We start from the raw sequence: 23,979 nt of genomic DNA on the forward strand, positions 1-23,979 counted from the left end.
TCTAATGTATGTATGATTCGTGGTGAGGTGCCTGAGGATTGGCGCAATGCTTGCATAGTGCCGTTGTACAAAGGCAAAGGGGATAAGAGTGAGTGCTCAAATTACAGAGGTATAAGTTTGTTGAGTATTCCTGGTAAATTATACGGGAGGGTATTGACTGAGAGGGTGAAGGCATGTACACAGCATCAGATTGGGGAAGAACAGTGTGGTTTCAGAAGTGGTAGAGGATGTGTGGATCAGGTGTTTGCTTTGAAGAATGTATGTGAGAAATACTTAGAAAAGCAAATGGATTTGTATGTAGCATTTATGGATCTGGAGAAGGCATATGATAGAGTTGATAGGGATGCTCTGTGGAAGGTATTAAGAATATATGGTGTGGGAGGCAAGTTGTTAGAAGTAGTGAAAAGTTTCTATTGAGGATGTAAGGCATGTGTACGTGTAGGAAGAGAGGAAAATGATTGGTTCTCAGTGAATGTAGGTTTGTGGCAGGGGTGTGTGATGTCTCCATGGTTGTTTAATTTGTTTATGGATGGGGTTGTTAGGGAGGTGAATGCAAGAGTTTTGGAAAGAGGGGCAAGTATGAAGTCTGTTGTGGATGAGAGAGCTTGGGAAGTGAGTCAGTTGTTGTTCGCTGATGATACAGCGCTGGTGGCTGATTCATGTGAGAAACTGCAGAAGCTGGTGACTGAGTTTGGTAAAGTGTGTGAAAGATGAAAGTTAAGAGTAAATGTGAATAAGAGCAAGGTTATTAGGGACAGTAGGGTTGAGGGTCAAGTCAATTGGGAGGTAAGTTTGAATGAAGAAAAACTGGAGGAAGTAAAGTGTTTTAGATATCTGGGAGTGGATCTGGCAGCGGATGGAACCATGGAAGCGGAAGTGGATCATAAGGTGGGGGAGGGGGCGAAAATCCTGGGAGCCTTAAAGAATGTGTGGAAGTCGAGAACATTATCTCGGAAAGCAAAAATGGGTATGTTTGAAGGAATAGTGGTTCCAACAATGTTGTATGGTTGCGAGGCGTGGGCTATGGATAGAGTTGTGCGCAGGAGGGTGGATGTGCTGGAAATGAGATGTTTGAGGACAATGTGTGGTGTGAGGTGGTTTGATCGAGTAAGTTATGTAGGGGTAAGAGAGATGTGTGGAAATAAAAAGAGCGTGGTTGAGAGAGCAGAAGAGGGTGTTTTGAAATGGTTTGGGCACATGGAGAGAATGAGTGAGGAAAGATTGACCAAGAGGATATATGTGTCGGAGGTGGAGGGAACGAGGAGAAGTGGGAGACCAAATTGGAGGTGGAAAGATGGAGTGAAAAAGATTTTGTGTGATCGGGGCCTAAACATGCAGGAGGGTGAAAGGAGGGCAAGGAATAGAGTGAATTGGATCGATGTGGCATACCGGGGTTGACGTGCTGTCAGTGGATTGAATCAGGGCATGTGAAGCGTCTGGGGTAAACCATGGAAAGCTGTGTAGGTATGTATATTTGCGTGTGTGGACGTGTATGTATATACATGTGTATGGGGGTGGGTTGGGCCATTTCTTTCGTCTGTTTCCTTGCGCTACCTCGCAAACGCGGGAGACAGCGACAAAGCAAAAAAAAAAAATATATATATATATATATATATATATATATATATATATATATATATATATATATATATATATATATATATTATCCCTGGGGATAGGGGAGAAAGAATACTTCCCACGTATTCCCTGCGTGTTGTAGAAGGCGACTAAAAGGGGAGGGAGCGGGTGGCTGGAAATCCTCCCCTCTCTTGTTTTTTTTTTTTTTTTTTTTTTTTTTTTTTTTTTTTTAATTTTCCAAAGGAAGGAACAGAGAAGGGGGTCAGGTGAGAATATTCCCTCTAAGGCCCAGTTCTCTGTTCTTAACGCTACCTCGCTAACGCGGGAAATGGCAAATAGTATGAAAAAAAAAAAAAAAAAATATATATATATATATATATATATATATATATATATATATATATATATTTTTTTTTTTTATACTTTGTCGCTGTCTCCCGCGTTTGCGAGGTAACGCAAGGAAACAGACGAAAGAAATGGCCCAACCCCCCCCCCATACACATGTACATACACACGTCCACACACGCAAATATACATACCTACACAGCTTTCCATGGTTTACCCCAGACGCTTCACATGCCCCGACTCAATCCACTGACAGCACGTCAACCCCTGTATACCACATCGCTCCAATTCACTCTATTCCTTGCCCTCCTTTCACCCTCCTGCATGTTCAGGCCCCGATCACACAAAATCTTTTTCACTCCATCTTTCCACCTCCAATTTGGTCTCCCTCTTCTCCTCGTTCCCTCCACCTCCGACACATATATCCTCTTGGTCAATCTTTCCTCACTCATTCTCTCCATGTGCCCAAACCATTTCAAAACACCCTCTTCTGCTCTCTCAACCACGCTCTTTTTATTTCCACACATCTCTCTTACCCTTACGTTACTTACTCGATCAAACCACCTCACACCACACATTTTCCTCAAACATCTCATTTCCAGCACGTCCATCCTCCTGCGCACAACTCTATCCATAGCGCACGCCTCGCAACCATACAACATTGTTGGAACCACTATTCCTTCAAACATACCCATTTTTGCTTTCCGAGATAATGTTCTCGACTTCCACACATTTTTCAAGGCTCCCAAAATTTTCGCCCCCTCCCCCACCCTATGATCCACTTCCGCTTCCATGGTTCCATCCGCTGACAGATCCACTCCCAGATATCTAAAACACTTCACTTCCTCCAGTTTTTCTCCATTCAAACTCACCTCCCAATTGACTTGACCCTCAACCCTACTGTACCTAATAACCTTGCTCTTATTCACATTTACTCTTAACTTTCTTCTTCCACACACTTTACCAAACTCAGTCACCAGCTTCTGCAGTTTCTCACATGAATCAGCCACCAGCGCTGTATCATCAGCGAACAACAACTGACTCACTTCCCAAGCTCTCTCATCCCCAACAGACTTCATACTTGCCCCTCTTTCCAGGACTCTTGCATTTACCTCCCTAACAACCCCATCCATAAACAAATTAAACAACCATGGAGACATCACACACCCCTGCCGCAAACCTACATTCACTGAGAACCAATCACTTTCCTCTCTTCCTACACGTACACATGCCTTACATCCTCGATAAAAACTTTTCACTGCTTCTAACAACTTGCCTCCCACACCATATATTCTTAATACCTTCCAAAGAGCATCTCTATCAACTCTATCATATGCCTTCTCCAGATCCATAAATGCTACATACAAATCCATTTGCTTTTCAAGTATTTCTCACATACATTCTTCAAAGCAAACACCTGATCCACACATCCTCTACCACTTCTGAAACCGCACTGCTCTTCCCCAATCTGATGCTCTGTACATGCCTTCACCCTCTCAATCAATACCCTCCCATATAATTTACCAGGAATACTCAACAAACTTATACCTCTGTAATTTGAGCACTCACTCTTATCCCCTTTGCCTTTGTACAATGGCACTATGCACGCATTCCGCCAATCCTCAGGCACCTCACCATGAGTCATACATACATTAAATAACCTTACCAACCAGTCAACAATACAGTCACCCCCTTTTTTAATAAATTCCACTGCAATACCATCCAAACCTGCTGCCTTGCTAGCTTTCATCTTCCGCAAAGCTTTTACTACCTCTTCTCTGTTTACCAAATCATTTTCCCTAACCCTCTCATTTTGCACACCACCTCGACCAAAACACCCTATATCTGCCACTCTGTCATCAGACACATTCAACAAACCTTCAAAATACTCATTCCATCTCCTTCTCACATCACCACTACTTGTTATCACCTCCCCATTTACGCCCTTCACTGAAGTTCCCATTTGCTCCCTTGTCTTACGCACCCTATTTACCTCCTTCCAGAACATCTTTTTATTCTCTCTAAAATTTACTGATAGTCTCTCACCCCAACTCTCATTTGCCCTTTTTTTCACCTCTTGCACCTTTCTCTTGACCTCCTGTCTCTTTCTTTTATACTTCTCCCACTCAATTGCATTTTTTCCCTGCAAAAATCGTCCAAATGCCTCTCTCTTCTCTTTCACTAATACTCTTACTTCTTCATCCCACCACTCACTACCCTTTCTAAACAGCCCACCTCCCACTCTTCTCATGCCACAAGCATCTTTTGCGCAATCCATCACTGATTCCCTAAATACATCCCATTCCTCCCCCACTCCCCTTACTTCCATTGTTCTCACCTTTTTCCATTCTGTACACAGTCTCTCCTGGTACTTCCCCACACAGGTCTCCTTCCCAAGCTCACTTACTCTCACCACCTTCTTCACCCCAACATTCACTCCTCTTTTCTAAAAACCCATACTAATCTTCACCTTAGCCTCCACAAGATAATGATCAGACATCCCTCCAGTTGCACCTCTCAGCACATTAACATCCAAAAGTCTCTCTTTCGCACGCCTGTCAATTAACACGTAATCCAATAACGCTCTCTGGCCATCTCTCCTACTTACATAAGTATACTTATGTATATCTCGCTTTTTAAACCAGGTATTCCCAATCATCAGTCCTTTTTCAGCACATAAATCTACAAGCTCTTCACCATTTCCATTTACAACACTGAACACCCCATGCATACCAATTATTCCCTCAACTGCCACATTACTCACCTTTGCATTCAAATCACCCATCACTATAACCCGGTCTCGTGCATCAAAACCGATAACACACTCATTCAGCTGCTCGCAAAACACTTGCCTCTCATGATCTTTCTTCTCATGCCCAGGTGCATATGCACCAATAATCACCCACCTCTCTCCATCAACTTTCAATTTTACCCATATTAATCGAGAATTTACTTTCTTACATTCTATCACATACTCCCACAACTCCTGTTTCAGGAGTATTGCTACTCCTTCCCTTGCTCTTGTCCTCTCACTAACCCCTGACTTCACTCCCCAGACATTTCCAAACCACTCTTCCCCTTTACCCTTGAGCTTCGTTTCACTCAGAGCCAAAACATCCAGGTTCCTTTCCTCAAACATACTACCTATCTCTCCTTTTTTCACATCTTGGTTACATCCACACACATTTAGGCACCCCACTCTGAGCCTTCGAGGAGGATGATCACTCCCCGCATGACTCCTTCTTCTGTTTCCCATTTTAGAAAGTGTATGTATATATATATGTATATTATCCCTGGGGGGTGAAAGAATACTTCCCACGTATTCCTCGCGTGTCGTAGAAAGCGACTAGAGGGGACAGGAGCGGGGGGCCGGAAATCCTCCCCTCCTTGTATTAACTTTCTATATATATATATATATATATATATATATATATATCTGTTTCCCATTTTTTAGAAAGTTAAAAAATACAAGGAGGGGAGGATTTCTGGCTCCCCGCTCCCGTCCCCTCTAGTCGCCTTCTACGACACGTGAGGAATGCGTGGGAAGTATTCTTTCACCCCTATCCCCAGGGATAATATATATATATATATACATACACACACACACACACATATATATATATATATATATACATATGAAAAATGTAAGAAATAATTTAGAAAACTGAAACTTCTATCTTGAAATGAAATTAAAAAAAAATGAATGTCACATTATGGTTCAACCTCTGGCTATGGAAAAGGGAAATGTATAATTTATTTACACAAACGTCAATAGTAGTTTTCATCAATTTAACCACTATATCATACTGCCTGGTCCACGTCTCTTATCATGAAACTGGAATATTGGCTTATGATGTTTCTCAATTGTCTTCATTACACAAAGTACAGCCATATCTTGGATACATGAGGGTAGGTAGTTGGTCATCCGCCATAATAAAGCCTTGACAGACCAAAAGTTTATCTAGACCTCCACTTTTCCAGTACATTCATGAAAAACACCTTTTTGCTTTCTATCTCTATCACTTTGAAAAAATGCTCCCTTTGTTCACATTTCAATGAAAGAATAAGCTTCAATGTCTAAGCTACATTCTTTTCCAATTTCACTATTTTCTTGTCAGAGCACCATGTTGGTAAGGTTATTTAATGTATGTATGACTCATGGTGAGGTGCCTGAGGATTGGTGGAATACGTGCATAGTGCCATTGTACAAAGGCAAAGGAGATAAGAGTGAGTGCTCAAATTACAGAGGTATAAGTTTGTTGAGTATTCCTGGTAAATTATATGGGAGGGTATTGATTGAGAGGGTGAAGGCATGTACAGAGCATCAGATTGGGGAAGAGCAGTGTGGTTTCAGAAGTGGTAGAGGATGTGTGGATCAGGCGTTTGCTTTGAAGAATGTATGCGAGAAATACTTAGAAAAGAAAATGGATTTGTATGTAGCATTTATGGATCTGGAGAAGGCATATGATAGAGTTGATAGAGATGCTCTTTGGAAGGTATTAAGAATATATGGTGTGGGTGGCAAGTTGTTAGAAGCAGTGAAAAGTTTTTCTCGAGGATATAAGGCATGTGTACGTGTAGGAAGAGAGGAAAGTGATTGGTTCTCAGTGAATGTAGGTTTGCGGCTGGGGTGTGTGATGTCTCCATGGTTGTTTAATTTGTTTATGGATGGGGTTGTCAGGGAGTTGAATGCAATAGTTTTGGAAAGAGGGGCAAAAATGAAGTCTGTTGTGGATGAGAGAGCTTGGGAAGTGAGTCAGTTGTTGTTCGCTGATGATACAGCGCTGGTGGCTGCTTCATGTGAGAAACTGCAGAAGCTGGTGACTGAGTTTGGTAAAGTGTGTGAAAGAAGAAAGTTAAGAGTAAATGTGAATAAGAGCAAGGTTATTAGGTACAGTAGGGTTGAGGGTCAAGTCAATTGGGAGGTAAGTTTGAATGGAGAAAAACTGGAGGAAGTAAAGTGTTTTAGATATCTGGGAGTGGATCTGGCAGCGGATGGAACCATGGAAGCGGAAGTGAATCATAGGGTGGGGGAGGGGGTGAAAATCCTGGGAGCCTTGAAGAATGTGTGGAAGTCAAGAACATTATCTCGGAAAGCAAAAATGGGTATGCTTGAAGGAATAGTGGTTCCAACAATGTTGTATGTTTGTGAGGCGTGGGCTATGGATAGATTTGTGCGCAGGAGTGTGGATGTGCTGGAAATGAGATGTGTGGTGTGAGGTGGTTTGATCGAGTAAGTAACGTAAGGGTAAGAGAGATGCGTGGAAATAAAAAGAGCGTGGTTGAGAGAGCAGAAGAGGGTGTTTTGAAATGGTTTGGGCACATGGAGAGAATGAGTGAGGAAAGATTGACCAAGAGGATGTATGTGTCGGAGGTGGGGGGAACGAGGAGAAGTGGGAGACCAAATTGGAGGTGGAAAGATGGAGTGAAAATGATTTTGAGTGATCGGGGCCTGAACATGCAGGAGGGTGAAAGGCGGGCAAGGAATAGAGTGAATTGGATCGATGTGGTATACCGGGGTTGACGTGCTGTCAGTGGATTGAATCAGGGCATGTGAAGCGTCTGGGGTAAACCATGGAAAGCTGTGTGGGGCCTGGATGTGGAAAGGAAGCTGTGGTTTCGGGCATTATTGCATGACACCTAGAGACTGAGTGTGAACGAATGAGGCAATTGTTGTCTTTTCCTAGCGCTACCCCGCACACATGAGGGGGTAGGGGGATGGTATTCCATGTGTGGCGAGGTGGCGATGGGAATGAATAAAGGCAGACAGTGTGAATTGTGTGCATGGGTATATATGTATGTGTCTGTGTGTATATATATATGTGTACATTGAGATGTATAGGTATGTATATTTGCGTGTGTGGACGTGTGTGTATATACATGTGTATGGGGGTGGGTTGGGCCATTTCTTTCGTCTGTTTCTTTGCGCTACCTCGCAAACGCAGGAGACAGCGACAAAGCAAAGTAAATAAATAAAATAATATATATATATATATATATTTTTTTTTTTTTTTATACTTTGTCGCTGTCTCCCGCGTTTGCGAGGTAGCGCAAGGAAACAGACGAAAGAAATGGCCCAAACCCCCCCCATACACATGTATATACATACGTCCACACACGCAAATATACATACCTACACAGCTTTCCATGGTTTACCCCAGACGCTTCACATGCCTTGATTCAATCCACTGACAGCACGTCAGCCCCGGTATACCACATCGCTCCAATTCACTCTATTCCTTGCCCTCCTTTCACCCTCCTGCATGTTCAGGCCCCGATCACACAAAATCTTTTTCACTCCATCTTTCCACCTCCAATTTGGTCTCCCTCTTCTCCTTGTTCCCTCCACCTCCGACACATATATCCTCTTGGTCAATCTTTCCTCACTCATCCTCTCCATGTGCCCAAACCACTTCAAAACACCCTCTTCTGCTCTCTCAACCACGCTCTTTTTATTTCCACACATCTCTCTTACCCTAACGTTACTCACTCGATCAAACCACCTCACACCACACATTGTCCTCAAACATCTCATTTCCAGCACATCCATCCTCCTGCGCACAACTCTATCCATAGCCCACGCCTCGCAACCATACAACATTGTTGGCACCACTATTCCTTCAAACATACCCATTTTTGCTTTCCGAGATAATGTTCTCGACTTCCACACATTCTTCAAGGCCCCCAGAATTTTCGCCCCCTCCCCCACCCTATGATCCACTTCCGCTTCCATGGTTCCATCCGCTGCCAGATCCACTCCCAGATATCTAAAACACTTCACTTCCTCCAGTTTTTCTCCATTCAAACTCACCTCCCAATTGACTTGACCCTCAACCCTACTGTACCTAATAACCTTGCTCTTATTCACATTTACTCTTAACTTTCTTCTTCCACACACTTTACCAAACTCAGTCACCAGCTTCTGCAGTTTCACACATGAATCAGCCACCAGCGCTGTGTCATCAGCGAACAACAACTGACTCACTTCCCAAGCTCTCTCATATATATATATATATATATATATATATATATATATATATATATATATATAAATCATAGGGTGGGGGAGGGGGCGAAAATCCTGGGAGCCTTGAAGAATGTGTGGAAGTCGAGAACAGTATCTTGGAAAGCAAAAATGGGTATGTTTGAAGGAATAGTGGTTCCAACAATGTTGTATGGTTGCGAGGCGTGGGCTATGGATAGAGTTGTGCGCAGGAGGATGGATGTGCTGGAAATGAGATGTTTGAGGACAATGTGTGGTGTAAGGTGGTTTGATCGAGTAAGTAACGTAAGGGGAAGAGAGATGTGTGGAAATAAAAAGAGCGTGGTTGAGAGAGCAGAAGAGGGTGTTTTGAAATGGTTTGGGCACATGGAGAGAATGAGTGAGGAAAGATTGACCAAGAGGATATATGTGTCAGAGGTGGAGGGAATGAGGAGAAGTGGGAGACCAAACTGGAGGTGGAAAGATGGAGTGAAAAAGATTTTGTGTGATCGGGGCCTGAACATGCAGGAGGGTGAAAGGAGGGCAAGGAATAGACTGAATAGAGTGTATACCGGGGTTGACGTGCTGTCAGTGGATTGAATCAGGGCATGTGAAGCGTCTGGGGTGAACCATGGAAAGCTGTGTAGGTATGTATATTTGCGTGTGTGGACGTATGTATATACATGTGTATGGGGGTGGGTTGGGCCATTTTCTTTCGTCTGTTTCCTTGCGCTACCTCGCAAACGCGGGAGACAACGACAAAAAAAAAATATATATATATATATATATATATATATATATATATATATATATATTCTTTCTTTTTCTTTCAAACTATTCGCCATTTCCCGCATTAGCGAGGTAGCGTTAAGAACAGAGGACTGGGCCTTTGAGGGAATACCCTCACCTGGCCCAATTCTCTGTTCCTTCTTTTGGAAAATTAAAAAAAAAACGAGAGGGGAGGATTTCCAGCCCCCCGCTCCCTCCCCTTTTAGTCGCCTTCTACGACACGCAGGGAATACGTGGGAAGTACTCTTAATCCCCTATCCCCAGGTATATATATATATATATATATATATATATATATATATATATATATATATATATATATATATATATATATTTATTATCCCTGGGGATATGGGGGAAAAGATACTTCCCACGCATTCCTCACGTGTCGTAGAAGGCAACTAAAGGGGACGGGAGCGGGGGGCTAGAAACCCTCTCCTCCTTGTATTTTAACTTTCTAAAAGGGGAAACAGAAGAAGGAGTCACGCGGGGAGTGCTCATCCTCCTCGAAGGCTCAGATTGGGGTGTCTAAATGTGTGTGGATGTAACCAAGATGAGAAAAAAGGAGAGATAGGTAGTATGTTTGAGGAGACGAACCTGGATGTTTTGACTCTGAGTGAAACGAAGCTCAAGGGTAAAGGGGAAGAGTGGTTAGGGAATGTCTTGGGAGTAAAGTCAGGGTTTAGTGAGAGGACAAGAGCAAGGGAAGGAGTAGCACTACTTCTGAAACAGGAGTGGTGGGAGTATGTGATAGAGTGTAAGAAAGTAAATTCTAGATTGATATGGGTAAAACTGAAAGTTGATGGAGAGAGCTGGGTGATTATTGGTGCATATGCACCTGAGCATGAGAAGAAAGATCATGAAAGGCAAGTGTTTTGGGAGCAGCTGAATGAGTGTGTTAGTGGTTTTGATGCACAAGACCGTTATAGTGATAGGTGATTTGAATGCAAAGGTGAGTAATGTGGCAGTTGAGGGAATAATTGGTATACATGGGGTGTTCAGTGTTGTAAATGGAAATGGTGAAGAGCTTGTAGATTTATGTGCTGAAAAAGGACTGGTGATTGGGAATACCTGGTTTAAAAAGAGAGATATACATAAATATACGTATGTAAGTAGGAGAGATGGCCAGAAAGCGTTATTGGATTATGTGTTAATTAACAAGCCTGTGAAAGAGAGACTTTTGGATGTCAATGTGCTGAGAGGTGCAACTAGAGGGATGTCTGATCATTATCTTGTGGAGGCGAAGGTGAAGATTTGTAGGGGGTTTTCAGGAAAGAAGAGAGAATGTTGGGGTGAAGAGAGTGGTGAGAGTAAGTGAGCTTGGGAAGGAGACTTGTGTGAGGAAGTACCAGGAGAGACTGAGTACAGAATGGAAAAAGGTGAGAACAAAGGAGGTAAGGGGAGTGGGGAAGGAATGGGATGTATTTAGGGAAGCAGTGATGGTTTGTGCAAAAGATGCTTGTGGCATGAGAAGCGTGGGAGGTGGGTTGATTAGAAAGGGTAGGGAGTGGTGGGATGAAGAAGTAAGTGAAAGAGAAGAGAGAGGCGTTTGGACGATTTTTGCAGGGAAAAAATGCAAATGAGTGGGAGGCGTATAAAAGAAAGAGGCAGGAGGTCAAGTGAAAGGTGCGAGAGGTGAAAAAGAGGGCAAATGAGAGTTGGGGTGGGAGAGTCTCATTAAATTTTAGGGAGAATAAAAAGATGTTCTGGAAGGAGGTAAATAAAGTGCGTAAGACAAGGGAGCAAATGGAAACTTCGTTGAAGGGGGCTAATGGGGAGGTGATGACAAGTAGTGGTGATGTGAGAAGGAGATGGAGTGAGTATTTTGAAGGTTTGTTGAATGTCTTTGATGATAGAGTGGCAGATATAGGGTGTTTTGGTCGAGGTGGTGTGCAAAGTGAGAGGGTTAGGGAAAATGATTTGGTAAACAGAGAAGAGGTAGTAAAAGCTTTGCGGAAGATGAAAGCCGGCAAGGCAGCGGGTTTGGACGGTATTGCAGTGGAATTTATTAAAAAAGGGGGTGACTGTATTGATGACTGATGGTAAGGTTATTTAATGTATGTATGATTCATGGTGAGAAGCCTGATGATTGGCGGAATGCTTGCATAGTGCCATTGTACAAAGGCAAAGGGGATAAGAGTGAGCGCTCAAATTACAGAGGTATAAGTTTGTTGAGTATTCCTGGTAAATTATATGGGAGGGTATTGATTGAGAGGGTGAAGGCATGTACAGAGCATCAGATTGGGGAAGAGCAGTGTGGTCTCAAAAGTGGTGGAGGATGTGTGGATCAGGTGTTTGCTTTGAAGAATGTATGTGAGAAATACTTAGAAAAGCCAATGGATTTGTATGTAGCATTTATGGATCTGGAAAAGGCATATGATAGATTGATAGAGATGTTCTGTGGAAGGTATTAAGAATATATGGTGTGGGAGGCAAGTTGTTAGAGGCAGTGAAAAGTTTTTATTGAGGATGTAAGGCATGTGTACGTGTAGGAAGAGAGAAAAGTTATTGGTTGTCAGTGAATGTAGGTTTGCGGCAGGGGTGTGTGATGTCTCCATAGTTGTTTAATGTGTTTATGGATGGGGTTGTTAGGGAGGTGAATGCAAGAGTTTTGGAAAGAGGGGCAAGTATGCAGTCTGTTGTGGATGAGAGAGCTTGGGAAGTGAGTCAGTCGTTGTTCGCTGATGATACAGCACTGGTGGCTGATTCATGTGAGAAACTTCAGAAGCTGGTGACTGAGTTTGGTAAAGTGTGTGAAAGAAGAAAGTTGAGAGTAAATGTGAATAAGAGCAAGGTTATTACGTACAGTAGGGTTGAGGGTCAAGTTAATTGGGAGGTAAGTTTGAATGGAGAAAAACTGGAAGAAGGAAAGTGTTTTAGATATCTGGGAGTGGATCAGGCAGTGGATGGAACCATGGAAACAGAAGTGAACCATAGGGTGGGGGAGGGGGCGAAAATTCTGGGAACCTTGAAGAATGTGTGGCAGTCAAGAACGTTATCTCGGAAAGCAAAAATGGGTATGTTTGAAGGAATAGTGATTCCAACAATGTTGTATGGTTGCGAGGCGTGGGCTATGGATAGAGTTGTGCGCAAGAGGGTGGATGTGCTGGAAATGAGATGTTTGAGGTCAATATGTGGTGTGAGGTGGTCTGATCGAGTAAGTAATAATAGGGTAAGAGAGATGGGTGGAAATAAAAAGTGTGTGGTTGAGAGAGCAGAAGAGGGTGTTTTGAAGTGGTTTGGTCACATGGAGAGAGTGAGTGGGGAAAGATTGACAAAGAGGATATACATGTCAGAAGGGGAGGGAATGAGGAGAAGTGGGAGACCAAAGTGTAGGTGGAAAGATGGAGTGAAAAAAATTTTGAGTGATCGAGGCCTGAACATGCAGGAGGGTGAAAGACGTACAAGGAATAGAGTGAATTGGAACGATGTGGTATACCGGGGTCGACGTGCTGTCAATGGATTGAACCAGGGCATGTGAAGCGTCTGGGGGTAAACCATGGAAAGTTTTGTGGGGCCTGGATGTGCAAAGGGAGCCGTGGTTTCGGTGCATTATTACATGACAGCTGGAGACTGAGTGTGAACGAATGGGGCCTTTGTTGTCTTTTCCTAGTGCCACCTCGCACACATGAGGGGGAGGGGGTTGTTATTTCATGTGTGAAGAGGTGGCGATGGGAATGAATAAAGGCAGACAGTATGAATTATGTACATGTGTATATATGTATATGTCTGTGTGTGTATATATATGTATACGTTTAGATGTATATTTATGTATATTTGCGTGTGTGGATGTTTATGTGTATACATGCATATGTGGGTGGGTTGGGCCATTCTTTCATCTGTTTCCTTGCGCTACCTCGCTAACGCGGGAGACAGCGACAAAGCAAAATAAATAAATAAATAAATAAAGATATATATATATATATGGGTGGTTATTGGTGCATATGCACCAGGGCATGAGAAGAAAGATCATGAGAGGCAAGTGTTTTGGGAGCAGCTGAGTAAGTGTGTTAGTAGTTTTGATGCACGAGACCGGGTTATAGTGATGGGTGATTTGAATGCAAAGGTGAGTAATGTAGCAGTTGAGTGAATAATTGGTGTACATGGGGTGTTCAGTGTTGTAACTGGAAATGGCGAAGAGCTTGTAGATATGTGTGCTGAAAAAGGACTGGTAATTGGGAATACCTGGTGTAAAAAGAGAGATATACATAAGTATACATATGTAAGTAGGAGAGGCCATAGAGCATTATTGGATTACATGTTAATTGATAGGTGCACGAAAGAGACTTTTGGATGTTAACGTGCTGAGAGGTACAACTGGAGGGATGTCTGATCATCATCTTGTGGAGGCTAAGGTGAAGATTTGTAGAGGTTTTCAGAAAAAAAGAGAGAATATTGGGGTGAAGAGAGTGGTGAGAGTAAGTGAGCATATCAGGAGAGACTGAGTGCAGAATGGAAAAAGTTGAGAGCAAAGGATGTAAGGGGAGTGGGGGAAGAACGGGATGTATTTAGGGAAGCAGTGATGGCTTGCACAAAAGATGCTTGTGGCATGAGAAGTGTGGGAGGTGGGCAGATTAGAAAATGTAAATGTAGTGAGTGGTGGGATGGAGAATTAAGATTATTAGTGAAAGAGAAGAGAGAGGCTTTTGAATGAGTTTTGCAGGGAAATAGTGCAAATGACTAGGAGATGTATAAAAGAAAGAGGCAAGAGGTCAAGAGAAAGGTGTAATAGGGCAAATGAGAGTTGGGGTGAGAGAGTATCATTAAATTTTAGGGAGCATAAAAAGATGTTTTGGAAGGAGGTAAATATAGTGCGTAAGACAAGAGAACAAATGGGAACATCGGTGAAGGGGGTTAATTGGGAGGTGATAAGAAGTGGTGATGCGAGAAGGAGATGGAGTGAGTATTTTGAAGGTTTGTTGAATGTGTTTGATGACAGAGTGGCAGATATAGGGTGTTTTGGACGAGGTGGTGTGCAAAGTGAGAGGGCTCAGGAGAATGATTTGGTAAACAGAGAAGAGGTAGGAAAATCTTTGCGGAAGATGAAAGCCGGCAAGGCAGTGGGTTTGGATCCACACATCCTCTACCACTTCTGAAACCACACTGCTTTTCCCCAATCTGATGCTCTGTACATGCCTTCACTCTCTCAATCAATACCCTCCCATATAATTTCCCAGGAATACTCAAAAAACTTATACCTCTGTAATTTGAGCACTCACTCTTATCCCCTTTGCCTTTGTATAGTGGCACTATGCAAGCATTCCGCCAATCCTCAGGCACCTCACCATGACTCATACATACATTTAATAATCTTACCAACTAGTCAACAATAGTCTCACCCTTTTTTAATAAATTCCACTGCAATACCATCCAAACCCGCTGCCTTGCTGGCTTTCATCTTCCGCAAAGCCTTTACTACCTCTTTTCTGTTTACCAAATCATTCTCCCTAACCCTCTCACTTTGCACATCACCTCAACCAAAACACCCTATATCTGCCACTCTATCATCAAGCATATTCAATAAACCTTCAAAATACTCACTCCCTCTCCTTCTCACATCACCACTACTTGTTATCACCTCCCCATTTGCCCCCTTCACTGATGTTCCCATTTGTTCCCTTGACTTACGCACTTTATTTACCTCCTTCCAAAACATCTTTTTATTCTCCCTAAAATTTAATGATACTCTCTCACCCCAACTCTCATTTGCCCTCTTTTTCACCTCTTGCACCTTTCTCTTGACCTCCTGCCTCTTTCTTTTATACATCTCCCAGTCATTTCCATTATTTCCCTGCAAAAATCGTACAAATGCCTCTCTCTTCTCTTTCACTAATAATCTTACTTCTTCATCCCACCGCTCACTACCCTTTCTAATCTGCCCACCTCCCACGCTTCTCACGCCACAAGAATCTTTTGCGCAAGCCATCACTGCTTCCCTAAATACATCCCATTCCTCCCCCACTCCCCTTACCTCCTTTGTTCTCACCTTTTTCCATTCTGTACTCAGGTACTCCTGGTACTTCCTCACACAAGTGTCCTTCCCAAGCTCACTTACTCTCACCACTCTCTTCACCCCAACATTCTCCCTTCTTTTCTGAAAACCTCTACAAATCTTCACCTTTGCCTCCACAAGATAATGATCAGTTATCCCTCCAGTTGCACCTCTCAGCACATTAACATCCAAAAGTCCCTCTTTCGCACACCTATCAACCAACACATAATCCAGTAACGCTCTATGGCCATCTCTCCTACTTACATACGTATACTTATGTATATCTCTCTTTTCAAACCAGGTATTCCCAATCACCAGTCCTTTTTCAGCACATAAATCTACAAGTTCTTCACCACTTCCATTTACAACACTGAACATCCCATGTACACCAATTATTCCCTCAACTGCCACATTACTCACCTTTGCATTTAAATCAACCATCGCTATAACCTGGTCTCGTGCATCAAAACTACTAACACACTCACTCAGCTGCTCCCAAAACACTTGCCTCACATGATCTTTCTTCTCATGCCCAGGTGCATATGCACCAATAATCACCCATCTTACTCCATCCACTTTCAGTTTTACACATATCAATCTAGAGTTTATTTTCTTACACTATCACATACTCCCACCACTTCTGTTTCAGGAGTAGTGCTACTCCTACCCTTGCTCTTACCCTCTCACTAACCCCTGACTTTACTCCCAAGACATTCTCAAACCACTCTTCCCCCTTACCCTTGAGCTTCGTTTCACTCAGAGCCAGAACATCCAGGTACCTTTCCTCAAACATATTACCTATCTCTCCTTTTTTCTCATCTTGATCACATCCACACAAAATTAGACTCCCCAATCTGAGGATGAGCACTCGCCGCGTGACTCCCTCTTCTGTTTCCTATTTTAGAAAGTTAGAATACAAGGAGGGGAGGGTTTCTAGCCCCCGCTCCCATCCCCTTTAGTCGCCTTCTATGACACGTGAGGAATGTGTCGGAAGTATTCTTTCTCCCCTATCCCATCAAAATAATCTGACAAGCACTAATCAGCTGCCCTCATAACTCAGTCTTAAACCCCACTTAACCAGACATACACCCATCAGAAGCTAAACGCCTCAGAAAACACGTCACACTTTCCTGTCTTTGTTCTGGGTGTCATCTATCCCTAAAATACAACAGCCATAGATTTAATATATTCTAAGGCTCCTCATTCTCACAATGCATCTACTACAAAGACACCAAACACTAACTACTCAACTGCCCTGAATTCTCTACACATAGATGCACACACGCATCACAATACTTTATGATCGATGACCCCTCCTTGCCTGAAACACTGTACGAACCTCATAAAGCCAGAAGAAACTCCTGGGGCAGGAAGTTAGTATATACATATATGCAAACATTTTCTATTGAGTATTATTATGTTTATAAGGTGTGAGTAATGGCAGAATATCTAGTTTGCCACCACCATCCAAAAAATCATTCTCATATGCTTGGGTCCCCTCAGTCTCAGCTTCAGCAATGTAAAGATGGAGTAAATATAAGTACATATTTGTAATTATCTATTTTTACAGTATGGGGAAAGTTTTACACTTGTGGGCTTACTATGCCATCAAGTTGCCTTTTAAACTCATATAAACTGCCGGCATTCACCGCTTTTTTGGTTAGTATGTTTCAACAATCCACTGCCCTAATACTAAGCTAGTACTTCTTAGCATCCTCATCCAGCTTGTTGTTGCAGCCTTTGGTTACACTGGAGCTGCATCTATCAAAAATGTGTTCCCTGTTCCCTTTCAATATCTTCCAGCTTATTTAGAAACATGAAGACCGTTATCAGGACTCTCTCTCTCTCTCTCTCTCTCTCTCTCTCTCTCTCTCTCTCTCTCTCTCTCTCTCTCTCTCCTGTCCTCCATGGAGGATAGCTTGGTCAACCTCAGCCTCCTATTTTAGCTCAATTCTCTTTATTCAGGTACCATCTTCGATGCTTTTCTCTTTACCCTCTCATTCATATCTTTGTGCCTCATTAGATGCAATGACCAGACTTATGGGGCATAAAGTTTGGTCTAATTTTATGAATATGTCCCTATCTATATATTTAAATATGATTCTTATATCAACAAATCCCTAGGGATAGGGGAGAAGAAGACTTCCCACGCATTCCTCACGTGTCATAGAAAGCAACTAAAGGGGACGGGAGCGAGGGGCTAGAAACCCTCCCCTCCTTGTATTTTAACTTTCTAAAAGGGGAAACAGAAAAGGAGTCACGCGGGGAGTGCTCATCCTCCTCGAAGGCTCAGATTGGGGTGTCTAAATGTGTGTGGATGTAACCAAGATGAGAAAAAAGGAGAGATAGGTAGTATGTCTGAGGAGAAGAACCTGGATGTTTTGGCTCTGAGTGAAATGAAGCTCAAGGGTAAAGGGGAAGAGTGGTTTGGGAATGTCTTGGGAGTCAAGTCAGGGGTTAGTGAGAGGACAAGAGCAAGGGAAGGAGTAGCACTACTCCTGAAACAGGAGTGGTGGGAGTATGTGAGAGAGTGTAAGAAAGTAAATTCTAGATGGATATGGGTAAAACTGAAAGTTGATGGAGAGAGATGAGTGATTATTGGTGCATATGCACCTGGGCATGAGAAGACAAATCATGAGAGGCAAGTGTTTTGGGAGCAGCTGAGTGAATGTGTTAGTGGTTTTGATGCACAAGACCGTTATAGTGATAGGTGATTTGAATGCAAAGGTGAGTAATGTGGCAGTTGAGGGAATAATTGGTATACATGGGGTGTTCAGTGTTGTAAATGGAAATGGTGAGGAGCTTGTAGATTTATGTGCTGAAAAAGAAGTGGTGATTGAGAATACCTGGTTTAAAAAGCGAGATATACGTAAGTATACATATGTAAGTAGGAGAGATGGCCAGAGAGCGTTATTGGATTACATGTTAATTGATAGGCGCGCGAAAGAGAGACTTTTGGATGTTAATTTGCTGGGAGGTGCAACTGGAGGGATGTCTGATCGTTATCTTGTGGAGGCGAAGGTGAAGATTTGTAGAGGTTTTCAGAAAAGAAGAGAGAATGTTGGGGTGAAAAGAGTGGTGAGAGTAAGTGAGCTTGGGAAGGAGACTTGTGTGAGGAAGTACCAGGAGAGACTGAGTACAGAATGGAAAAAGGTGAGAACATAGGAGGTAAGGGGAGTGGGGGAGGAATGGGATGTATTTAGGGAAGCAGGGATGGTTTGCGCAAAAGATGCTTGTGGCATGAGAAGCGTGGGAGGTGGGTTGATTAGAAAGGGTAGTGAGTGGTGGGATGAAGAAGTAAGATTATTAGTGAAAGAGAAGAGAGAGGCATTTGGATGATTTTTGCAGGGAAAAAATGCAAATGAGTGGGAGATGTATAAAAGAAAGAGACAGGAGGTCAAGAGAAAGGTGCAAAAGGTGAAAAAGAGGGCAAATGAGAGTTGGGGTGAGAGAGTATCATTAAATTTTAGGGAGAATAAAAAGATGTTTTGGAAGGAGGTAAATAAAGTGCATAAGACAAGGGAGCAAATGGGAACTTCAGTGAAGGGGGCTAATGGGGAGGTGATAACATGTAGTGGTGATGTGACAAGGAGATGGAGTGAGTATTTTGAAGGTTTGTTCAATGTGTTTGATGATAGAGTGGCAGATATAGGGTGTCTTGGTCGAGGTGGTGTGCAAAGTGAGAGGGTTAGGGAAAATGATTTGGTAAACAGAGAAAAGGTAGTAAAAGCTTTGCGGAAGATGAAAGCCGGCAAGGCAGCAGGTTTGGATGGTATTGCAGTGGAATTTATTAAAAAAGAGGGTGACTGCATTGTTGAGTGGTTGGTAAGGTTATTCAGTGTATGTATGATTCATGGTGAGGTGCCTGAGGATTGGCGGAATGCTTGCATAGTGCCATTGTACAAAGGCAAAGGGGATAAGAGTGAGTGCTCAAATTACAGAGGTATAAGTTTGTTGAGTATTCCTGGTAAATTATATGGGAGGGTATTGATTGAGAGGGTGAAGGCATGTACAGAGCATAAGATTGGAGAAGACCAGTGTGGTTTCAGAAGTGGTAGAGGATGTGTGGATCAGGTGTGTGCTTTGAAGAATGTATGTGAGAAATACTTAGAAAAGCCAATGGATTTGTATGTAGCATTTATGGATCTGGAGAAGGCATATGATAGAGTTGATACAGATGCTCTGTGGAAGGTATTAAGACTATATGGTGTGGGAGGCAAGTTGTTAGAAGCAGTGAAAAGTTTTTATCGAGGATGTAAGGCATGTGTACGTGTAGGAAGAGAGGAAAATGATTGGTTCTCAGTGAATGTAGGTCTGCGGCAGGGGTGTGTGATGTCTCCATGGTTGTTTAATTTGTTTATGGATGGGGTTGTTAGGGAGGTGAATGCAAGAGTTTTGGAAAGAGGGGCAAGTATGCAGTCTGTTGTGGATAAGAGAGCGTGGGAAGTGAGTCAGTTGTTGTTCACTGATGATACATTGCTGGTGGCTGATTCACATGAGAAACTGCAGAAGCTGGTGACTGAGTTTGGTAAAGTGTGTGAAAGAAGAAAGTTGAGAGTAAATGTGAATAAGAGCAAGGTAATTAGGTACAGTAGGGTTGAGGGTCAAGTCAACTGGGAGGTAAGTTTGAATGGAGAAAAACTGGAGGAAGTAAAGTGTTTTAGATATCTGGGAGTGGATCTGGCAGCGGATGGAACCATGGAAGCGGAAGTGAATCATAGGGTGGGGGAGGGGGGCGAAAATCCTGGGAGCCTTGAAGAATGTGTGGAAGTCGAGAACATTATCTCAGAAAGCAAAAATGGGTATGTTTGAAGGAATAGTGGTTCCAACAATGTTGTATGGTTGCGAGGCATGGGCTTTGGATAGAGTTGTGCGCAGGAGGGTGGATGTGCTGGAAATGAGATGTTTGAGGACAATGTGTGGTGTGAGGTGGTTTGATCGAGTAAGTAATGTAAGGGTAAGAGAGATGTGTGGAAATAAAAAGAGCGTGGTTGAGAGAGCAGAAGAGTGTGTTTTGAAATGGTTTGGGCACATGGAGAGAATAAGTGAGGAAAGATTGATCAAGAGGATATATGTGTCGGAGGTGGAGGGAATGAGGAGAAGTGGGAGACCAAATTGGAGGTGGAAAGATGGAGTGAAAAAGATTTTGTGTGATCGGGGCCTGAACATGCAGGAGGGTGAAAGGAGGGCAAGGAATTGAGTGAATTGGATCGATGTGGTATACTGGGGTTGACGTGCTGTCAGTGGATTGAATCAGGGCATGTGAAGCGTCTGGGGTAAACCATGGAAAGTTGTGTGGGGCCTGGATGTGGAAAGGGAGCTGTGGTTTCGGGCATTATTGCGTGACAGCTGGAGACTGAGTGTGAACGAATGGGGCCTTTGTTGTCTTTTCCTAGTGCTACCTCGCACACATGAGGGGGGAGGGGGATGGTATTCCATGTGTGAAGAGGTGGCGATGGGAATGAATAGGGGCAGACAGTGTGAATTGTGTGCATGGGTATATATGTATGTGTCTGTGTGTGTATATATGTGTACATTGAGATGTATAGGTATGTATATTTGTGTGTGTGGGCGTGTGTGTGTGTGTACATTGTGTATAGGGTGGGTTGGGCCATTTCTTTCAGCTGTTTCCTTGCGCTACCTTGCAAACACGGGAGACAGCGACAAAGCAAAATAATAAAAAATAAAATAATAAAATATATATCAACAAGCAGACAGTCTGCCTCTCAAAATTCTTCAAATGTGTAGCTAAGGACATCGTCAACACCACTTATAAATCTTTCACTTTTAGATTCCTGTTATTTGTGTCTTGTTAGACGATAATAACAAGGAGACCATCTTTCACTCTGTCCCATACTCACCACCTAGCACTTACTTGAATTTCATCGATTCAACCATTTATCAGACTAACTTTGGAGTCTGTCCAGGTGCCACCTGTAGGCTGATGTGATTATCATTCTTTATTGCTCTCATGACATTGGCATCACTCGCTAACATATTTAGATAAGATTCCAATCCATCAAGCATTTACTTTCATCAAGAATAATAGTGTGCCCTTAGACCAAACCCTGTATCATGCCACTTGTGACCCCAGCCCATTTCAAGGATATTCTTCTTAACAGTGTCCTTTGCTCCCTCCCAAAATCTCGATCCCACATCTTAAAGAGAAAGAATACATAGAGGAGCTACATAAATAGCCCCCAAACTAATGCATTTTTCTTATAAAGAGAGAATCATCATATGCAAATTAACATCTGTAAAAAGACAAAGGAGGGTTGAACTAGCAGAAATCTCCATAATTATATAAGGAATAGAAAAGATAGACCAGTTACAGCACTTCATTAAAACAAGAATAACCTGAGAGGACATATAAAAAAAAAAAAATAGAAAAAAAGGCAAAAGCAATGGAAAAAACCTCTTTCCATAGCTTATGGTGTACAAGTGGCCTAAGCAACCGAGCATGCATGTAAATTAGTCCAACCCAAATCTATTTATTCATTCGTCAATATAAGTACTGCAGGACCCCTTTCTCGAACAGGTTCTGGAATTCAAGAGAATATATAATAATTAACTACTTAATCAACTACTCACAATAACTATACTTTTCATACTGATTACTCAAGAAATAAGGTTTAAGACAAACAACTAAGCACCAATGATTGCTTATTCATACTGTGAAGTTACTGCTAAGTCTAGGGTCAATGGTCATATGTCTACTGACACAAACAAATGTTCTCTTGTATTTGTTCTTAACACCACAGAAAACCGTTTGATTTGTGGTAGCTACATAATATAAAAATCTAGAAAGGTACTGTAATTGATTGGTGTAGCTTTTGTTGCAAAGTATCTGTGAACAATTATGACTGTACGAGACACATAATGGAAGTAAAAATCAAAGTCTGGCAAACAGCTGTAGTAATATCCCCCTAAATGAGGTGTATTATTTATATGTCAAATCAATACTAGCTTTATGTTTGGTTATGTGTAGATGTATGTTAGAGTAAGGTTTATTATAGGTTATGCCTAGGTGTGCGTTAGGTTATGCTTAGGTCTATGGTTTATATTATGTTATTCTATGTGTATTTTAGGGTAGGATTTATGTTAGGTTATGTATGATTTGTATTTTAAGTTATGACTAGGTGTATGTTAGGTTAGGATTTAGGTCAGAACTAGGTGTATGTCAGGTAAAGGTTCATGTTAGGTTATGACTTGGGTTTCTACTAAATCATTACTAGATGCATGTTAAGTTAGGGTTTACATTAAGTTAGAACTAGGGGTATGTTAAGGAAGTGTTTATGTTAGGTTACATCTAGGTGTATGTTAGAGGTTGTTACATTATTACGAAGCATATGTTACATTAGGTTTATGATAAGTGTATGTTAGGTTAAGGTTCATGTTAGGTTATGTTCAGTTAGAGGTTTATGTAAAGTAAAACAATGATTATTTAGGTTATGACTTGGTGTATGTTAGGTTGGTGTTTATAAGTTATGACTAAGTGTTGGTAAGTTATGACTAAGTGTATGTTAAAGGTTAGGGTATGACTACATGTATGTTACGGTTTATGTTAGGTATAGGTGTATGTTAGAGTTTATATTAGATTATGCCTGGTTATACTGGGCGTATGTGTATTTTAGGGTTTATATTTGGTTATGCCCTGGTTAACTAGGTGTTTGTGTATGTTAGAGTTTATATTTTGTTTGGTTATGCCTGGTTAACTCAGTGTATGTGTATGTCAGGGTTTAGTTTGGTGATGTCCTGGTTCACTAGGTGTATGTGTATGTTAGAGTTTATATTTGGTTATGCCTGGTTAACTCAGTGTATGTGTATGTCAGGGTTTAGTTTGGTTATGCCCTGGTTAACTAGGTGTATGTGTATGGTAGGTTTATATTTGGTTATGCCTGGTTAAGTAGGTGTATGTGTATGTTAGGATTTATATTTGGTTATACCTGGTTAACTAAGTGTATGTGCATGTCAGGGTTTAGTTTGGTTATGCTTAAGTTTATGTTTATGTACGTTTGACCACTTTTATGTTTGGTTATAAGTAGGTTTATGGTTGGTTACTTTCTGTTAAATTTTGCTAGTTTGGGTAGGATGAATTAGGTCGAGAAGGGTTAGTTTACAATATAATTGGACAAGTTATTTTACTTCTAAATTAGTTTATATTAATCCTATCCCCAGTGAAAAATGCACATATACACTCTATATTATTTCATCAAATAAATCTAGACCCAAACCAACCTTCACATTAATAAGCGAGATGTATTAAGTGATTCGAGTTCATAATACTATTTTT

The 23,979-nt window shown here is 42.0% G+C and overlaps 1 protein-coding gene across 12 annotated transcripts in view; it reads right to left on the bottom strand.

Moving 5' to 3' along the window:
- LOC139753355 (solute carrier family 22 member 15-like) overlaps positions 1-23,979 on the bottom strand; it is a 269,065-nt gene that overhangs the window by 244,281 nt on the left and 805 nt on the right. The gene's annotated exons all lie outside the window — the stretch shown is intronic.

Source organism: Panulirus ornatus, chromosome 14 (genome assembly GCF_036320965.1).
Source record: "Panulirus ornatus isolate Po-2019 chromosome 14, ASM3632096v1, whole genome shotgun sequence".
NCBI classification, from domain to species: Eukaryota; Metazoa; Arthropoda; class Malacostraca; order Decapoda; family Palinuridae; genus Panulirus; species Panulirus ornatus.